At 44.5% G+C, this 21,167-nt stretch overlaps 2 protein-coding genes across 5 annotated transcripts in view; one reads left to right on the plus strand and one right to left on the minus strand.

Moving 5' to 3' along the window:
- The window catches only part of LOC137332588 (dedicator of cytokinesis protein 2-like), a 555,930-nt gene that overhangs the window by 215,410 nt on the left and 319,353 nt on the right, over positions 1-21,167 (minus strand). The gene's annotated exons all lie outside the window — the stretch shown is intronic.
- LOC137332589 (INSYN2B protein-like) overlaps positions 20,329-21,167 on the plus strand; it is an 86,771-nt gene continuing 85,932 nt past the window's right edge. For all 4 annotated transcript variants that reach the window (XM_067996527.1, XM_067996529.1, XM_067996526.1 and 1 more), the window contains exon 1: positions 20,329-20,734. The gene's annotated coding sequence lies outside the window, so the exon portion shown is untranslated. The remainder of the gene's footprint in view (positions 20,735-21,167) is intronic.

Consider the following 21,167-nt stretch of genomic DNA (forward strand, 5'->3'; position numbering starts at 1 on the left):
ATCTCCCCTCAACCTCCTCTGTTCCAAAGAAAACAACCCGACCCTATCCCAATCTTTTCTCATAGCTGAAATTCTTCAGTCCTGGCAACATCCTCGTAAATCTCCTGTGTACCCAATCTAGTGTAATCACATCTTTCCTGTAATGTGGTGACCAGAACTGTCCGCAGTACTCTAGTTGTGGCCTAACTAGTATTTTATACAGTATAAATTCCCTGCTCTTATATTCTATGCCTGGACTAATAAAGGAAAGTATTCCGAGTGCCTTCTTAACCACCTTATCTACCTGCCCTGCTACCTTCAGGGATCTGTGAACATGCACTCCAAGGTCCCTCACTTCCTCTGAGTGTAAAAGTTGCCCTGGTCTTCTGGCTCAGTGGATAAATGTAAACCTGTAACAATGAAGAAGGTTCCAGGTTCACTTCTTGATCTGCCTTCAGCTGTCTAGTCCCTAAGTTGTGTAATTCCCTGCCTAAACTTTTCCATCTCTCCACCTCTCTCTCCTCCTTTAAGATGCACCTTAAAACCTACCTCTTTGACCAAGCTTTTGGTCACCTGTCCTAATATCTTCTTATGTGGCTTGGTGTCAATTTTTGTCTGATACGCTCCTGTGAAGAACCTTGGGACATTTTATTACTTCAAAGGCGCTATATAAATGCAAGTTGTTGTTGTTGATCTGTGCTGACTTGGTTATTCTCTAATGGGTTGGTATCATTTGCCAATGCAAGCTGTGGGCTTGGGAGAGGAAAATCCGCCAGGGTTCATTCAGTGACCCCTGCTGGAAAGTGCGCACGAGAGGACTATCAGGTGAGGAAAGGATCGGATGCCCAAATTAGTTAAATGATCTACTGACAGAGGTGTTGGCGGGATGCTGGCCCCAAGGAATGCGACGCCAGCAAGAGCCTTCAGGAAGTTGAGTAGGTGAGAAATCGCAAAAGATATATTAAAAAAACACAACTCTGAGAAAATCCGAAGAAGGGCAGCCCCTCGGCACAAAGACCTTCTCCACAGGCCTCCATTCTTGAGGCTGTTGTGGAGTGTACTGAAAATCTACTCCATTTCCTTTCAAAGATCTTGTTATGAGGAGCACACTCGTGTTAGGATTACAAAAAAAGCAAAGTCCCCATAAGAACTTGCTGCTCATTACAAAGGATCAAAATTGACTTCAGTATCTCTGATTTAAATGGGTGGCTCAAAGTCGGGTTAACTCTGTCAACCGTCAACTGTTAGACACAAGCACCAATTTTAACCTAAACTGCCTGGCGGAAACGGGTTGGACGCTCATTGAAGTCAATGGAGCGTGAAGTCGGGCAGGGGTGGGGGGGGTGTTGTCAAGCAGGTTAGGTTAAAATTGGGGCTTCAATGTCCCAAAATCCAATACACTTCATGATGTAACTATGCCCTGACATGCATTGAATCCACTCTATGCTTAAATGGCAGTATAAGTCCAAATGCTCAAGTTGGCTAGTTGATTTAATGCAGGAGCGAAATAAATAGACAATTTTTCCATTCAAAGCATTGGTGATTCTCTCCTCTCACTCTGATCAAGACTGTCACTTTCAAGACTTGCAAGCTGAGTATTTCAGAGTGAATGTTGCATGTGGTTCCAATGAGATGATGGAAGTATGTTGAACGTTCATCTGATATCTGTGTGCATCAGCTGGTCTTAGTTGGTCATATTCTCGTCTCTAGGTCAGTAGATTGTAACCTCAATTAAATTAGGCCGACAGTACTGAGGGAGTGCTGCACTGTCGGAGGTGCCGTCTTTCAGATAAGATGTTAAACCACTGCCAGTTCCGTTGGCTCAGCTGACCAGAGATGACCTCTCCTGGTATCCTGGCCAACATTTCCCCTCTTATCCATCAAAAAGTCTAACTGGTCATTTATCTCATGACAATTGATTGGGTATGCTGTGTGTGAAATGGCTGCCACACTGATCTACAGTCATTGAACTTCAAAAGTGACTTACTACATGTGAAGTACTTTGAGATGTTTTATTGTGAATAAGATGCTATATAAATGCAAGTTTCTTGATTATTATTCCCCAGTAGTGTCAAAGATTTATGGCTTTCATGTGTAAGTTGGACATTGGCAGAAAGGACATGAGGAACATTAGCTTCGTTGAAGTGATGTGTCTTTTCATCATACTTCTACATTTTAATTTTCACTCTCTCTTTCTCTCGTATATGAATCCTTATTTCATGTGTCATCCTCCGTTTCTTGTTTTTAAAATTCTATCCATTTGTTTGAATTGAACTTTACTTTTGACAATGCAATCTAAAGCTTGGGTGTTGTGTTCCATAACTACTGGGCCTTCCTGTGATATGTGATGTTTTGTGATGATTCATTTGTGGTCTGGTGGATAGGGAGGGTTGGGGGGTGCAGAATTTCCTGAGACAAGCTTGACAACTGGCTGGGAAAGAAAGATGTGAAGAGAGGCACATTGGGCAGTTATGAAGCAAAATTCAACAGAAGCCAGAAAAGGTTAGCACATATCCCATCATTACATTGTGGAGAACTATACATGCTGGGTTACAAATTACTTATGATTCAAGATGCATGATGTGCCTCAGGCAGTTGGGGCTCTGTTGAGTTTGTAATGATTCTAGTCATGAACCTCTATTCTGGTCAACCGATGCTAATTATTCTGATGGTGTGATGCAAAAGACGATCGCTCCCCTTGAGAATACAAACAGTTGACTTACAAGCCTGCCGCAGAGATTGTTGGAGCCCACAACCTCGTATTTACATGCTTTGCTATTTCTAAACAGGGGACTAATGTGATACTAACATCCTGCTTAATGCAAACGCCTGCAGAGACTAAAGACTTGTTTTTGAGAAAATAGCTGAGGTAGGCGATATGTCTTGAATTATGATTCCATCTTTGTCATTTCCTACTGTGTCTCCCAACCCAACCTACATTTGGCCCCACTATGTAGCACCTATTTGTCTAAATCTGAGGTATCTGGTTTGACCACAAGTCATTGGCATCAATTCCTTTTCAGTGAATGGTATTGGATTCAGTGCCCTGCTTCCAACCCAAATCATCACAACCTACAGACGAGGAAGACCATTCAGCCCATCCATCCAAAAAGAACTTATAGCCCCACCCCTCTGCATCACACCATACAACTGTTTCTTAAATGATTCTAGGGTTTTTGCCTCCATTATCCTACCCTAAGGCCAATCCATCTCCCCTCTGGTTCTTTTGTCAATTATCTTAACTCTGTGTTTTCTGGTTTCCGACTCTCCCTCCAATGGAAACAGTTTCTCCTTATTTATTCTATCAAAACCCCTCATAGTCTTGAACACCTCTATTGAATCTCCCCATAACTTTCTCTGCCCTAAAGAGAACAATCCCAGATTCTCTATTCTCTCCACATAATTGAAGTCCCCCATCCCTGGTAGAATTCTGGTAAAGCTAATGCTGATTATTCTGTGTGTGAAGAAAAACTTCCCGATATCGGTCCTAACTTTGCTTTTTGTCAATTTAAGCCTATGCTCCTTTGTCCTAATGTCACATTTTACTTTGAAGTAGTGATTTCTCTTCACTGTTTACAAACGCCATCTTAAGTATCAATACGTCGAACTAATACTCCATCATGACTTGTAATAGGTTTGAACTTCCTTTTCGTTCCTCACATATAACAGAGTATCTCAAACTGAGAGGTGCACATTTTTGGCAATCCTTTCAATGGCAGATTGTCGAAAGGTGTGTTTCTCAGAAGAAGCCTCCATATCAGAAGAGAAGCAGCAACTTGCATTTATCCTTTAACGTAGTAAAGTGTCCCAAGGTGCTTCACAGGAGCGGTATCATACAAAATTTGACTCCGAGCCACGTAAGGAGGTTTTCAGACAGGTGACCAAAAGCTTGGTCAAAGAGGTGGATTTTAAGGAGTGACTTAAAGGAGGGGAGAGAGGCGGAGAGGTTTACGGGGAGAATTCCAGAGCTTAGGGTCTAAACAGATGAAGGCACGGCTGCCAATGGTGAAGCGAAGGAAATCGGGGATGTGCAAAAGGCTAGAATTGGTGGAACACAGAGTTCTCGGAGGGTTGTAGGGCTGGAGGAATTTACAGAGATAAGGAGAGGCGAGGCTGTGGAGGGATTTGAGCACAAGGATGAGAATTTTAGATTTAAAGCGTTGCTGGACTGAGAACCAATGTAGGTCAGCGAGCACAGGTGTGATGGGTGAATGGGACTAAAATGCCTAATAAGGAGACTCAGGGCCAACCGTGACATTATATGGAGAGATGCATCTTAGCTTTTTTTTCATATATGCTGTTGCATTTTCATCTCCGTTGTGCATTAAAGAAACCATGTGCTCATTCCAACATGAAATGACATTAAAATGTAAGAACTATAATAAGAAAAACCCCTGAATTGTTCTCTTGCTGTCCAACCCTTCAGATTCCTCTTTCCACCTCATTAATCTTCCTACATAAATGAAACCATCAACATTACATACGGAGCACCAGTGCTCAGGGTTATTGTCTCTGTATCTGTAGATTTGTGGGTTGTTAGTTAATATTCTGAGTCAATTTTTTCTCTCCCTCTACTTTCCTGACTCTTGCTGGAGTTTGGTTCCACAGGTAGTGATCAAGCAGCAAGAATCCCAAGTCTCTCTTTTCCCATCATTAGGAGGAGGCCAATTGAAGCGCACAGCTGCTCGTCTGGAATCAAAACTAGTCTGAACGGCTTTGTTACACTCTGCCTTTACCAGCTGAGCCATCAGCGAGCCGAGTTCGCTCCCATTTGTTCTCGATAAACAAATGACATTTGGTGTGTGGCAGGCTTTTAAGTTTCTCTTTTCAAGTGCAGCTGAAGCATGTTATAAGTGTCAGCCATGGCTCAGTTTGTAACACTCTTGCCTCTGAGTTGGAATGTTTGTGGATTTAAGTCCCACTCCAGAGCCCTGAGCACAAAACCCAGGCTGACACTCCCAGTGCAGTACTGAGGGAGCGCTGCACTGTTGAAGGTGCCGTCTTTCAGATGAGACGCTAAACGTCTGCCCTCTCAGGTGGACGGAAAAGATCAACAAGGCACGAGTTGTCTCTGGTGTCCTGGCCAATATTTATTCCTCAACTAACATCACTAAAAAACAAATTATCTGGTCATTGTCACATTTATGTTTGTGGGATCTTGCTGTGCGCAAATTGGCTGTCGTGTTTCTTATGTTACAACAGTGACTACACTTCAAAAGTACTTCACTGACTGTTAAGCACTTTGGGTCCTGAGGTCATGAAAGGTGTTATATATGACTGCAAGTTCTTTCTTTTCATGATTAATGGCTGCTAGGCTCAATTATGGCATTGTGCATCAATATTTCTCTAACACAATGCTGCCAATGTGTAAACCTGAATATAATGAACACTATTTGCACTGCGCATGAATTCCTTTTATCCTGAACTTGTAATGAACCATAGAATTGTTTACAGTTAAACTACAATCTTTGCTAATATCTGGGCAATTTAAATTAATCCCAAATGCTGACTCGACATTTCATTTCACACATATTAATCATCATTATAGTCTGTTTTTAAGGTAAAGTTGTTGTACTCATTGCTCGTGATCTTTCCTTTCTCTTCTTCCTGTATTTCTCTCGATTTGGTTAAAAGACCACCTGAGACACAAATGTACGTTGTTTCAAAATGAATTATCCAGGTTCTTGGGTCACTGACTGTGACAACTACAAACCCCACCCCCCATCTCCATCTTCCTAGGTTCATTATACAGAAAAACACAGCAAAGTAAAGACCATGAAACCAATTTTCACCTTCACCATTATCCCATTGATTTAATTGGGATAAAAACCAGGCAGGTACTATAACGGGTGGGAAATCCGCTCCGGCAGATTACCGTCCAGGTGACAGTTTACCCCCAGGAATTTTGATCATAAAGAACAGAAAAGGTTCTTTTTTTTCCTCTTTGGCTTTTCTTTTCTTTCCATCCTACATTCCCCCATGGAATTACAACGTGGAAACAGGCTGTTCAGCCCAACCAGTCCGTGTTGGTATTTATCCTCTACATGAGCAGTGGTCCTAATCCCATCTGCCCACCCTCTTCCCATGTCCTTTTATCCCCCTTTCCTTCAACCACCTATTCTTAAATGTTAAAATGGTCTCTGCTTAAAACACTAACTCTGGTAGTGCATTCCACAGCCTCACAGCCGTCTGTGTAAAATGTTTTTCCTATTCGCAGTCCTAACTTTATTACATTTAATCTTCTGTCTATGTCTCTTTGTTCTAGACCCACCAATCACTGGTAGAGCATATGGGCAGAAGAGGTTTGAACAAGTTGGTGTTTATGGAGGGTGGAGGGCAAATGTGTTAGAGGGCAAAGGAAGAACTTAGATTTACAGAGCATCATATCACATCCTCTCAAGACATCACAAGGAACTTCACTACCAATAAGTGCTTATCAACTATAGTTCCTGTTGTTTTGTAGGCAAATACAGCAGTCAATTTGCACACAGCAAAGTCCTACTAACAACAAATGAGATAGAATCGCAGAATGATACAGCACAGAGATGAATGACTACTTAATCTGTTTTTAGTGATGTTGGTTGAGGGATGCATGTTGGCCAGGACACTAAGTGAACTCTCCTGCTGTTCTTCAAATAGTGGCATGGGATGCCATGTGTCCTCCTGAACAGGCAGACAGGGCCTCGGTTTAGCATCTCCTCCAAAATGCAGCACATTCCACAACTGATGGGTTATAACAATCAGGAAAGACTGAACAGGCTGGGGCTCTTTTCTCTAGAAAAGAGAAGACTGAGAGGTGACCTGATAGAGGTCTTTAAACTTATGAAAGGATTCAAAAGGGTAGACACAGAGAAGATGTTTCCACTTGTGAGGGAGTCCAAAAACTAGGGGCCATAAATAGAAGATAGTCACTAATAAATCCAATAAGGAATTCAGGAGAAACTTCTTTACTCAGAGTGGTGAGAATGTGGAACTTGCTACGGCATCGAGTGGTTGAGGCAAATAGCATAGATGCATTTAAGGGGAAGGTAGATATATACATGAGGGAGAAAGGAACAGAAGGATATGTCGATCGGGTTAGATGGGATGAAGTAAATAGAGTGGGAGGAGGCTCGTGAGGAGCATTAATCATTTGGGCCGAATGACCTGTTTCTGTGCTGTAAATTCTATGTAATTCCAAGAATGCAGCACTCCTTCAATACTGCATTGAAGTGTCAGCGCAGATTGTGCATTTAAGTGGGAGCTTGAACTCACAACTATCTCATTTAGAGGTGAGAGTGCTACCACTGAGCCAGGACTGACACACCATGGTGCTAAATGACCTATTGTTGTTCAAAACTTATGGACCCTGAAATTCTTTAGGGGTTCTGAGGTATCCATTACCTCAGTGGTAGGCATGCAGAACACCCTATGTAAACGTTACTTCTGGAAGTTTCCAAAGAGCTTTACCAGCTGCTGAAATGGTGGGCTGGGAATGGGACCAAAGGCAGGTACTCCCTGAGCCGAGACTTCCTGGTCCTGTTTAAGGAAGGGGACCTGGCATAGTAGCGGTGGCAAACATACTAGCTTCTGCAAGAGTGCGTGGTGAGGTCCAGGCCACCTGCCAGGCCCCTAAAGAGGAATTTTTTTTTGTTGAAAAAACAAAGGAATTGCGAGACGAGAAAAGACCAAGGTCCATCTAGTTCGCCTTCTATCATCCTGGTAATTGCAGGATACAACGCTAATGGGAGTTGTTGACTAATCATAGCAATTGATCTCTATCAATTAGTCTACAACAGACCCAGAAATGACACGAGGAAAACCCCAGTGGTGGAGAGCTTTGGGAACCATAGGTCCTAAGTCACCTGTTCCTCCTAAGCATGCTACACTTACCACATGCCATGTCTCAAATTACTGCATCCCAAAATGTTATTTTCTGAAAGAAATCTATCTAATTTGCATTTGAATGAATTAATACTAACTGCTTCCATTGTCTAGTCCACAGATTGGCCACTCGCTCACTGAAATAATGTTTCCGCAGATTAGTTTCGAATTTATCCCCCTTCAAGCGCAGGCCGTGTCCTCTGGTTCTACTGTTCTGGACAAGGGAAGTGGCTCATCGCGGTTAACATTCTATAGTCTCTTTAGAGTCCTAAAAATAGCAATCATATCAGCTCTCGACCTTTTCCATTGCGCCCAATTTACACAAACATTTTCTGGATTGGCCCCCTTTGCTCAGGGCCTAGCAATCTCCTCCTGCCACATGGGGCAGGTGGGTATCCAAAGTGCTGGCTGCTGCCGCCTACCCTATGCTCTCCCACTGACCCTGCAGACTACAGCAGGGTCATTGCTGGAGGGCACCAATGGGCACGATCATGATATAACCGCCGGGATTACAGCCTGTGGAATAACGGGGCTGTGCTCTAATATTCTGGCCTCACCTTAGGTTTCTTTGTCAAGGTTTATTTCAAATGATAGTTCATAGAATGATACAGCACAGAAGGAGGCTATTTGGCCGATCGTGCCTGTGCCGGCTCTTTGAAAAACCTATCCAATTAGTCCCACTTCCCAGTTCTATCCACGTAGCCCTGCAAATTTTTCCTTTTCAAGTATGTATCCAATTCCTTTTGAGTTATTGTTGAATCTGCTTCCACCTCCGTTTCAGGCAGTGCATTCCAAATCATAACAACTCACTGTGTAAAAACAATTCCCCTCTGGCTCTTTTGCCAATTATCTTAATGATAGTTCTGGTCTGCTCTTTTCTGTATCACTGTTCTCACCACGTCGCTACGACTGGTTCTTCATGCTCTCTCTCTTTCCTTTTCCCCTATCGGGTATCCCCTTTCACTTTCTCAGCCGTAGCTCAGTAGGTAGCACTCTTGCCTCTGAGTCAGAAGGTCGTGGGTTTATGTCCTACTCCAGAGATAAGGGCACAAAATCTGGGCTGACACTCCAGTGCAGTACTGAGGGAGTGTTGCACTGGCGGAGGTGCCGTCTTTTGGATGAGATGTTAAACCAAGGCCCCGTCTGTCCTCTCAGGTGGATGTAAAAGATCCCATGGCACTTTTCGAAGAAGAGCAGGGGAGTTCTCGCCGGTGTCTTGGCCAAAATTTATCCCTCAACCAACATCACTAAAAAAAACAGATTATCTGGTCATTTGTCACATTGCTGTTTGTGGGATCTTGCTATGCGCAAATTGGCTGCCACGTTTCCTACATTACAACAGTGACGGTACTTTAAAAAGTACTTAATTAGCTGTAAAATGCTTTGGGATGTTCTGAGGTAGAGAAAGGTGCTATAGAAATGCAAGTCTTTCTTCTTTCTTTTCTTCTCACCCTCTGTCCTTGTATTTTAATCTTGCTCCCGAGACATTCCTTTTCCTGGGAATTTCCTGTCTGACCTAAGCCCTGAATTATATACTTGATGTGTGCATGTGGTCTCGCCAGCTTTGGTGTTCTGTGCGGATATGACTGGCGATGCAGGTATTAAAGCAACTTGTGGTGACTGCAACTGTGCACGAAGTGCCTTAATACCACATTAACCAGCTGGCTAGATAGTTAATTAATCTTAATCAAATAAGGGCCCCATTCTCCTTCCAATAACTACATGCATAACTAACTGAGTCAATCCGTAACTCTGGTTTCCACCTGTCCTCAGATGGGTGTTCAACCTTGAGAAGGAGAAGAGTGAAGCTGTATTAAACTCTTGGAGAGGGGCTTGCTTGTACCCAGTTGTCCTCAATCACAGAAAGGTTAATTCATGTATCACAGTTTGTAGCCCAATCCAACCTGCATTCCTTTAGAACGCTGTTTCTCACTAGCACAGAATTTACCTTGTCGACCCAGATTTGTGCTGTCATTCTGTTCTCTCACACTACCCTTTGTGTGAAAAAGTGCTTCCTGATTTCACTTCTAAATGGCCTAGCTCTAATTTTGAGATTATGTGCTCTTGTTCTGGACTCCCCCACCAGAGGAAATAGTTACTCTCTATCCACTCTATCGAATCCCTAAATCATTTAAATACCTCGATTAGATCACCCCTCAATCTTCTGAACTCAAGGTACACAAGCCATAACAATGCAACCAGTCTTCATAATTATCCCGTTAAGCCCTGGTATAATTCTGATGAATCTGCGCTGTACCCCCTCCAGGGAATATATCCTTCCTGAGGTGCGGTGCCTAGAACTGACCACAGTACTCCAGATGCGGTCTGACTGAGGCTCTGTAAAACTGAAGCATCACTTCCTCACTTTTATATTCCAACGAACTGAACTTGAGATAAAGACCAACATTCCATTAGCCTGTTTGATTACTTTTTGTACCTGTGAACTAGCTTTTAATGATTTGTGTACATGGACACCTAAATCCCTTTGCTGCTCCTTAGCCCCTCAACTATCACCATTAAGAAAACATTCACAATTAATCTTTTTCAGATCCAAAGTGGATGATCTCACACTTCCCCACATTGAACTCCATCTGCCACAGTTTTGCACACTCACTTTGTCTGTCTATGCCCCTTTGTAACTTTCCGCTCCCACCTACACAACTTACCGTGCCTCCTAACTTAGTGTCATCTACAAACTTGGATATGCAACTCTCCATTCCTTCATCCAAGTCATTAATATATATGATGAAAAGCTGAGGCCCCAGAAAAGATCCCTAGGAAACACCACTTATCACATCAAGTCAATCAGAGAACAAAACCTTTTCCCCACTCTCTCCTATCTCCCAACAAATTACCGACCCATGTCACAAGGTTACTTCCAATTCCATGCACTCTCCTTTTTCACCTCTACTTTCCCTCTTCCAACACTCCTCTTCCTCTCCCACCCCCTCTCCTCTTCCACCCCTTCTCTCCCTCTTCCACCCCTTCTCTCCCTCTTCCACCCCTTCTCTCCCTCTTCCACCCCTTCTCTCCCTCTTCCACCCCTTCTCTCCCTCTTCCACCCCTTCTCTCCCTCTTCCACCCCTTCTCTCCCTCTTCCACCCCTTCTCTCCCTCTTCCACCCCTTCTCTCCCACTTCCAACCCTTCTCTTCCCTCTCCCTCTTATACTCCCCTTCTGCCTCTGGTGCAGTTGCCAGCTGTTACCCTCGCTGTGAAAGTGACCAAGCTCCACCCACTGCGCGATTCCCTCTACAGTGCAGGAAAGTTCCACAAAATAGCGAGGATCAGAGCTTTTAAACTAGGTAGAAAATAGAATTACGCTAAAAAAAAGTGATAAAAATTTACTCCCCCAACCAGCAAAGTCACAGTGCTATGTTTAGACACCAGCTGGGATATTGGAATTAATTTTCTAACTTGCAAAAAAATAAGTGGATTTGTGGCAAGGTGCCTAGCTCAGGGTGGTGATGGGAGCTGTAACAGTGTGTCTTTGTTCTAAAGGCAGCAGTCTGCTTGCAGTGTCTTGGTGAGATGTTGCACTTCTCATCCTTGTTTTCAAATCCTTCCACGTCCTCGCCCCTCCCTATCTCTGCAACCTCCTCCAGCCCTACAACCCTCCTAGATTTCGGCACTCCTCCAATTCTGGCCTCTTGCGCATCCCCGATTTTAATTGCTCCACCATTGGCGGCCGTACCTTCAGCTGCCTAGGCCCTATGTTCTGGAATTCCCTCCCTAAACCTCTCTGCCTCTCCGCCTCTCTCTCCTCCTTAAAACCTACCTCTTTGACCAAGCTTTTGATCACCTGTCCTAATATCTCCTTATGTGGCTCAGTGTCAAATTTTGTTTGATAATCGCTCCTTTGAAGCATCTTGGGATGTTTTACGATATTAAAGGTGCTGTCTAAATGTGAGTTGTTGTTGTTGTTGTTGTTGTTGTTGTTGTGCGATGGCACCAGCCACAGGCTGGATTAACAGAGTTCACTTTCAAACTTATCTACGGTGCACAGAGAGTCTAAACGAGTTTTACATCACAGAAGCAATTGTGATCTTGTTCAGAACACCACTTTCAGGTTATAACAGAATATAACAGAGCATCAGTATAGTTTACAAGCAGAGGCAGGCTGTCCAGATATTGCAACCGATAAAGAAAGACTTGCATATTTATATAGTGTCTTTCACGACCTCAGGACATCTCTAAGTGCTTTACAGCCAATGAAGTACTTTTTGAAGTGTAATCACTGTTGCAATGTAGGAAAATTGGCAGCCAAATTGTGCACAGCAAGGTCCCACAAACAGTAATGTTATCTATTACAGATCTCCTTCTGTGTCTGTTATGGCTGACACAGAAGAAAAAGAGAATTTTTGCGGCAAGTAAAGAAAGACAAGTAACTGGGGTCTACAGAGATAGGCCTTGCTTCGGTATTGGCATGAACCTCATTTGTCAAATTCATTGCAGCATACACACAAGGAGAGGAAGTGAGCTCACTGTGGGAAAGATTTCTTCCCCATGCTACCGGCAACAAACTCAAAAGCCTGTTCTTTTTAAATGGGTTTACGATTTCATTCTCACCTCCCCCATCCCCATAATTCCCCACTGTACACAACTGTCCCAGAAATGGGACAAGTTGTCCCATAAGATTGTCCTGCAGGAGTAAGTATTCTTCTTGTGTTATAAATTGCTTCACCATTTCGAGGAAGAAACAAGAGCTGAACAAAGATCAAAAGGGGGCTGCGTCAAAGTATCGGGATTAAACAAACACATTAGGGAGAACAAATTGTATTTCTCAAACTTAAAATGGTCCCAGTCTTGAAAGAGAATAAATCTTTCCAGCATAAAACATATCTGTTGCATTAAATTAATTTTACAGATCTCCCAAGTTGCTTCAACCTAAAGGAAAGAGACACTGCCAAATAACAGAGAAAGCCAGAACCTGATATCTTAACTAAAGCTCTCGCAGCACTTACACTGCTGTCAAGATATATTGAATGTAAGCCTGCTGTATTCTGACACCCTTGGCTCCTACTCAGTTAGTCTTGTCATTTTTTTTTAAGACCGAAAGTGCAAATAGGCCCAATTCTCTCTTTTCCCTTAAAGATGTTTGTCAGTCGATGTGTTGACTGGAATAAGCTGGCCGAGTGCAAAGCATTTCTATTTAGGGGACATCTGTTGACTGACTATTGCACCGGCTTCCGCACATACGGCCCACGTAGAGAAGCAAATTAAAAAGCAAATCTGACAGAGCGATAAGGTGTATTTATATTTCACTTAAATTCCAATAAGGTGCCGACAAGTGCAACCTTGGGCTGTTCATTGCATAATAGTATTTCTGCTAGGTATTAAAACCTTCAACGCATATGGAACTGAAGGAAATTGTAATTAAATTTATATTGTTTTGCTGATTTTGGCGGGTGGATAATGTAATCGTTCATGCCCAAAGCACTCCAGCACTTCACCAAGGAAGCCCCACATTATTGAATTTTAAGGCCTGTGGCCTATCCAATTCAGGTCAACCTCTTTGACTATAACTGTGCCCGAGGCCTATTAAGGCCCCAGATATTATTCAAATTAGGGTAAAGCCCCCTACTATACCTAAAAAGTGCCCCTATCGCTCAACACCCATCTCAAACTAGAGATTGAAGGAACGTTGTCACCCTGATAGGATTTGTGAATGAGTTACGTGTAAGCGTTGTGCTTTGAAAGAAAGTGAATTTGAACACGTTTAAAAATCCACAGGCTGCAGCCAATGAGGGTGGAATTTAAGGTGATAATGAGCCAGGTATCGAAGAAATTCCCACAATGACCGGGGACATGAATCAACTCATTATCACATCTCAGGTGGGCAGATAAACATCCACACCTATTATTATGAGGCTGTTTCTATCCACGTGGAACTGATTGGATGACGTCATGGTCTTGTGGATACATCATGGAGTTGGGGGGATATAAAGAACTGCCTTAAGGGGGAAAGGGCCGAACAGAAGCAAAGAAACAGACAGTTTCAAAACATGATCGCCTGTTCTCCAAAGGATTGGGGGTAATATCCACCTTTTGTACTTGCTGCCTTGTTACTTTGTGTAACTAATTGTACTTGATCATTAAAATTATTGATGCCAGCGTATTGGTTGTCTTCTTGAACTGATCTACTATCCGCACTGCCAACGTGGAGCTTTACCCTCCTGGATACCATACTTGAAAACCACAGGCGGACTCCAAATGCTTCAACGCCCTTCATATTAATGGATGGAAAATCATGTGGAGCATGCCCACGCTGTATTCTCAGCCGGAGAAGCCTCCAACCTAAGAAATGAACCATAGAACCGTGAATCTGACATCATATCAAAACTATACCATAGTTTTGAACTAAAAACTGTGTTCGCCCTGGCTCAGTTGGTAGCACTCTTGCCTCCGAGTCAGAAGGTTGTGGGTTCAAGTCCCACTCTAGAGACTTGGGGCATGATTTTTACATGGGAGCGGGCGGGGTGGGGGAGGAAGATAATTGGACATGAAACCTGGAAGTAAAGGTGGCAGGTCGCAATCTGCAATCACGACCTAATTGAGGGCAATAACTTTTACTTCCAGGCTTCACGCCCAGCAGCTAGCCTGATTGACAGGCTTGGCTGACTGTCGGGTGGGAAGGATGGGGATCGGAGAAGAGGGAGGGAGGGATCACGGGCCATGGAAGTTACGGGGGAAGAGGAGTCTGATGCTGGAGGTGGACATCGGGGTGGGGGGGTGGGTACTGATGCTGGAAGGAAATTGAAGGCAGGTGAAGAACAACAACTATAAGCCCTCTTGACAGCTGATCAAGATATTTGCCTAGCCCTCTCCAGAGTCTCTAAAACATGTTAGGACTCCTCTCTCCACTTTCCTATACGATTGTTCCATCCTATAATCAATACAAATCCTCAGTCAAACCTGTTGCCAAATCTTCAGGAGAAGAGTCAAAGGTCACTGTCCGGGAGAAAAGATTGGAGGTCGGGTGAAGTGTCGGAGGTAGGTGGGGTTCCACTATCTTGGGGGGGGGGGGAGGGGATGATCAGGCAGCTGATCGGGGGTGGGGAGTCTTGTCGGCCAGGTGAGCTTGTTGGTCCTGCATGAAGCATTCCTGCTCCTCCTGGCCCACAAGCAGTGCAATAAAGGCACTCACCTCATGGATCCAGCCCTTCTCACCTGACGTGAATCAGAAGCAATGGGAATCCCGGACAGGTAAGGTAAAATTCGTTTGACATTTCTAATACGCAAAAAATTAAGTGCCTCAACAATCACAAGGAGGTTCATTGCCCCTTTAAATATCGGCCCACCAGCTTTAAATGGGGACGGGACTTCTGGACTTCCAAACGAGCCTGGGTTAAATCCGGAAGTGGACGCATTTGAGCCAGGATGCCCTCCCACTCCAAAAACAAACTATTTTTACTGCCCACCTTCCCCCAACCTACCCGTACTTGGGGTTAAAATTACCCCCTTGATCACATAATCTAGGCTGACACTCCAGTGCAGTACTGAGGCGGTGCTACACTGTCTGAGGTGCCACCTTTCGGATGAGACGGTAAACCGAAACTCTGTCTGCCCTCTCAGATAAAATAAAAGATCCCATGGCCACTATTTGAAGAAGAGCAGGGGAGTTCTTTCCGGTGACCTGGCCAATATTTATCCCTCAACCAACATCATTTAAAACAGAATATCTGTAACAGATCACATTGCTATCTGTAGGACCTTGCTGTGCACATATTGGCTGCCACGTTTCCTGTATTACAACAATGACTAAACTTCAAAAAGTACTTCATTGGCTGTAAAGCACTTTGGGACATCCTGAGGTCATGAAAAGTACTGTATAAATGCAAGTCTTTCTTTTTCTTTTCTTTCAAAAATCCTTTCCGCACCAAATGCTCAAAAGTCAGCAATGACCAATAGCAACTTTCCTTTTCATCCCTAGCCCGTCTAATTATAATACCATTACATCAGCTAACCACAGCTTTGAAGAAAACAAATTAACGCACAGTTCTAGGGGAATGTTCCTGCAGATCCTTAGATCAGTTGTCACACAGTATGTACTTGTCAAGTACACTGCTATGTAATGAGTCGTGCTTGTCTCCAGCTAAAAGAACATCACAGTCTTGAGAAGAAGTGTAGCTCCAAAACTTGCTAGAAAAATGTTAGCTTCAGTGTACATTATAGTTGTGGACTGTGAGGATACCACATGCTGTACAAACTGAAACTTCTTCATCTAATAACTGTAGTAAAATTGTAAATACATTTTTTTAATAATATAGGAACAGGAGTAGGCCAATCAGCCCCTCAAGCCTGTTTCACCATTCAATGAGATCATGGCTGATATGAAGAAAGAGTTGTATGTATGTGGCACCTTAGCACATCTCAGGAAAGCTTCATGTCTACCAACTTACTTTGAAGGGCAGTGACTCATTACGTAGACTGGCATGGCAGCCACTTTGCACACAGCTAGATCCCACAAACAGGGACGGGTTTGGTTTTAACATCTCATCCAGCACTCCCTCAGTCCTGCACTGAGGTATCATCCCATATTTTGTGCTCAAGTCTCTGGCGTGAGGCTTGAACCCACAACCTTCTGACTCAGAGGTGAGAATACCACCCACTGAGCCGAGGCTCACTCACAGAATTAAATTATTGACTGCCTGTAATAATTTGAAGAATCCACATATTGAATGCATTTTATGATTCGTGCGTTCCTCACTACGATTAGTAATGACACTTCTAGCTGAATTTATTAACTAAGCATTTTTTAAATATGTTATTATAAATCCGTCTTTTTGGTTCACTCGCAAAGCTATTGAAGATCAACTGATATAAACCAACGCAATTAGCGGAAAGGCTCATTAGATTTTATTTCTTGTGAGTTTAAAAAGAAGAAAAAGAGTAGCTTGCTTTTCAGACGGTATCTTAATCATCTCTCAGTAACATCTCAAACTATTTCTACTACAATTAATTACCTTTTAAGTGCAATCACTGTTGTTACATCGGCAAACGCAGCAGCCAATCTGTGCACAGTGAGATCCCAGACAGATATAGGAGATGATTAACCAGTTAATCTGCTTTAGGTTGAACGAGGAAGGTTGGCCAGGACACTTGAGAGGACTCCCCTTTAACTTCTTCGAAATAGTGCCGTGGGATCTTCTACATCCACCCGAGATAGCAGACGGGGTCTCAGTTTAACGTTTCATTTGAAAAGACAGTGCAGCGCTCCCTCAGTACTACTGAAGGATCAGCCTGGATTTTGTGCTCAAGTTTCTGGAGTGGGGCTATGAACCCATGACCTTCTGACTCAGAGATGAGAGTGCTACCCACTGAGACACCATAGACTTTACACCACCCATGAAATCTTTGGCCTGGTGAGGGCGGGGAGAAAATGTCTTTCTGTTTTCTCCCTCTACTAAATTGAAGTCTCCAGGTTAGACATCCCACCAAGCCGCCCTACCACCCCGCCCCCCCCCCCCCCAACCACAACTCAGTGAATAAATTCACTGCACCATGTGGGAGTGATTATACAGAGTTGGAAGGTTCGAAGTTCAGTCTGTGCTGAACTACCTGATCTCAGTTGGGATAACTCTTGGGTTCTGGAGGAGAAAACCTAAAATCTGCAGGGATGCATAAGGATGGGAATGGGATGGGTCTCCTGCTCCTGATCTCTCTCCAGCGAGCCCTACAGGAGTCTCTGTGGGCTCGGCTGAGATGCTCACCATGGTCGAATAGCCGGCCGACATTCACTTTCTGGGGTCAGGCATGGGTGAGGTGCAAGAGGGCTGCTGGAGCCATGGAACCGTAGCCCAGCAAAAATCAGGACAGGAGGAGGCAGAACAATTAGTAAAAAAAAAATGAATGGAGTGGGGTGGAATCAATCGGTCAGCCTGTCCCGTAACACTAATGAATCGTGAGCAGATAGAATTACAGCTGTTTTAGTGTCAGAAAGGGAGACATCAGTTAAGTTTAATTGAAGTGTTTGTGATAAAGCAGTTATGATGTTTAAATCAGTTGAATAAATAGAGAATAATGGCTACTTTCAAGAGATCACAAAGCAATCATTTAATCCAAACTTTCAGAATCATGCACTCCATAAAAGCACGATTAATGGTCTGCAATTCAAGATCGCAGATCTACAGCCAGGAAATGTGTGTGTGTGTGTGTGTGTGTGTGTGTGCGCGCGCGCGCGCGTGCGTATGTGTGCATGCATGCGTGTGGGTGTGTGTGTGTGCGCGCGCGCGCGCGCGTGCGTATGTGTGCATGCATGCGTGTGGGTGTGTGTGTGTGGGTGTAGGTGTATGTGTGTGTGTGTGTGTGTGTGGGAGTGCGGGTTTGGGCGTGTGTATCTGTGTGGGTGTGTGTGTCTGTGTGGGTGTGTGTGGGTGTGTGTGTGTGTGTGTGGGTGTGTGGGTGGGTGTGTGTGTGGGTGTGTGTGCGGGCGTGCGTCTGTGCATTTTGGGGGTTAAACCATTTTTGGTGACTTTTGTGCTCATTATATTTGTGCTGAGGAATGGAACTCTCAGTGTAACCTGCAACCTCTCTGAGGTCCATTTGATGCAGAGTAAAGCCTCAGATAGATACCCCCTAATGCATCAGAGACATTTCTGTTTCCCCACCATAGTCATCCTGTGGCCTCTCTGAACGAGATCGTCAATTTTAATATCAATTAGTGCCGACGAGATTTAAAACCGAGGGCAGGAGAAATTTCTTCACACAGAGAGTTGTGAGGTTGTGAAATTCACATCACCGGCATTTGTTTAATTTGGTTATTTTTGGGAGATCAGTGTCTGTGAGCTGGCTCACGCCGTTAACTGAAAAAAAAAGGATCCCATATCGCAGATGCCGGTTTCCCGGAATTTCAAAGCATAAAACAGTGGGAAAGCAGCTGAACCATTCTCGGGGTTCGGTTCCCTGTGCACCGACTGCCTCACAGTACCTCAACCCCCACCCCCCAAATCAGCCGTTCTTCTTGTGTGGCCCGAGGCAGTGAGCGTCGGTGAGATATTCAACCGTGGGGGGCGTCAGACCCGAGCCCGGTGCTGTTCTCATCCCGACCTCCACATGCTTTCCAGCCGGAGTCACTGGCTCGTGATTGAGAGAGCTAACCCAGTCTTTTGTTGCTTGCTCTGTCGCCTCAGGGTGCTGAGGCCAATTGGCTGTTCTGGTTGAGATCAGCACATCACATTAAAGTTTTACCCCACCTCCAAGGATCTTAACTAGTTTATTCCAGTTAGAACAAATTCTCAGGGTAAACGACCACGTGTCGCAGGGGGTTTACACCGTGAGTAGCTGAGCCACTCAGATGAGGCCTGGCCCAGAGCTTCCCAGGGCTGAGTTAGCCGAGCTCAACCCCAGCAGCAGATGAGGCACCACAATTGGCCTCAGTATCTTGGGTTTGGGGGAGGTAAACTTGGCCATCATTCCTGCTCTTGCTCGCTAACCAACGACCCATGCCTGAAGTAGGGACAACGGATGACAGCAGGATTGGGCTCGGCTGTTTTGCCTTGAGGTCCAAAAGCTTGGCAAAATTCATCTATAGTGCATCAGCTGGGTGAGAGTGTCTATGGAAATTTACCCCAGCAAGAGTCGCCTCATTCAGTTGAAGTGGGATTGCACATTGACAGAAATAAAGAGTAGAGGTAAAGAGAAGGCCTGGGGCAGGTCCTAACTCAAGTCTCACACATGAGATTCTTCAGCCACTTAGTAGTGAGGAGTAGCTGAGGTAGTTTCCCATTGTCTTCCTCATGGTTTTTATCTTCAGAGTACCTTCTCCTAGGTGGGCTACAACCAAGTCTAAAGAGCCCCACCTACCCTGCATGATGTGGGGTACACCGACACCCATCGGACACAAGTACCCCCGGCTGGAGGTCGATCCAGAGCTGGCGCTCCGATCTCCCAGGTTGTCTGGAGTAGGGCCTGAATTCGACCCTCTGACTCAGAAGCGGGAATACCACCAACTAAGCCAGTGGTCACTCCGTCTGAACGCAAGTACCCCGCTGTATATCAACCCAGAATTTAGAGACCACATTCTCGTCTCCACTCGCCGGGGCTGTCTGGAATGGGACTTGAATCCCTGACCTCCAACTCAAGAATGCTACCAATATGCCAAAGGCTCACTCCTAAGAGAAGGTATGGTTTATCGTATTGAAACATGTTTGATGATAGATTATCCTGGGTGATTCATTTGGGAAAATGATGAGGACGTGACAGAGAAACCAGGATCTAATAAATAATAATTGAATTAACAGAACCGAATGCACAGCTCCATTGCCCTTTTAACAATGCACAAGAGTGAACAGATTGCGTTGACAGGCAGGCTGTGAAACAGCTTGAGACTTGTGGATAGAGGGAATAGCATTTGCCAAAGCCTTGGCCAGACGTGGGGAGTCTGAAATGACTGACACGCTGATAATTATTTACCCAAATCCCACCTCTATTGCTAACCCAGAACACCTCCGATCTGAGTGTGGTGTAGGCAGTTCTCACGTGGAATGTGTAGGAAAGAGAGAGTGAGGGAGACACACAGCGACAGCACTGTGAGCTTTGCCTCCGCTTATTTGCTACCAGTGCTGCAGCTCAGATTGTAAATATTCTAGAGCTGATCCTTGGAGAGAGTGCAGTACAGTATCACTGAACTAAGATCCGCCGAGATTTCTCTGCTTAGTGCTTCACCAGGACAAGGAGTTATGAACTGACTGGATTATCCCGTGCACAGAAAAAAAAAAACCGAGGGGGAGGGAGGTGCGGGGCGGGTGTGGGATTAGTCTGGCTAATTCTCTTGGCTGGTTGCGTTTGGGGTTTTAACTTCAGGGGTCTCCTCAAGAGAAGACTTGAAAATGGAATCTTGCGTTCGTTCTCTGTGTATTCCCGGGATATCGCAGGGCACGGGGAGACTGGCAGGTGAGGAGTGTTTCAGTACCATATAGTAACCCGAAAGCATGTGGCTTTTAAAAGTGGTCAACTCGTTAAATGCTTTTTAAGCAGCCCTGCAGTGTGCTTTAACCTCCACGTTCACGCCAAATCAGCATCCTAAATCAGTGCTAAACCTGCGTATTTAATGATCCATGATGTGGCAGGTATGTTTTTGGAAAGAGTCTGCGTGTTAATCACTTTGATCGTCACAAATGTTTACTTCTCTGTATCCGGTGAGATAAGCGGTGAGAGTTAATCTGGTGTTTTGAGAAGGAATTATAGCGCTGATATAAGGTACTACGTAAACGGTGGCCCGTTCAAGGTTGTCCACCGCTGTCTCTCTCCTCTGCCTGGCTCTCCCCTGGTCTCACCTCAGCCTCGACAGTGGGATGGAGTCAGCCTCCAGTTACCGCCAGCTCCC

This window comes from Heptranchias perlo, chromosome 14, assembly GCF_035084215.1.
Source record: "Heptranchias perlo isolate sHepPer1 chromosome 14, sHepPer1.hap1, whole genome shotgun sequence".
NCBI classification, from domain to species: Eukaryota; Metazoa; Chordata; class Chondrichthyes; order Hexanchiformes; family Hexanchidae; genus Heptranchias; species Heptranchias perlo.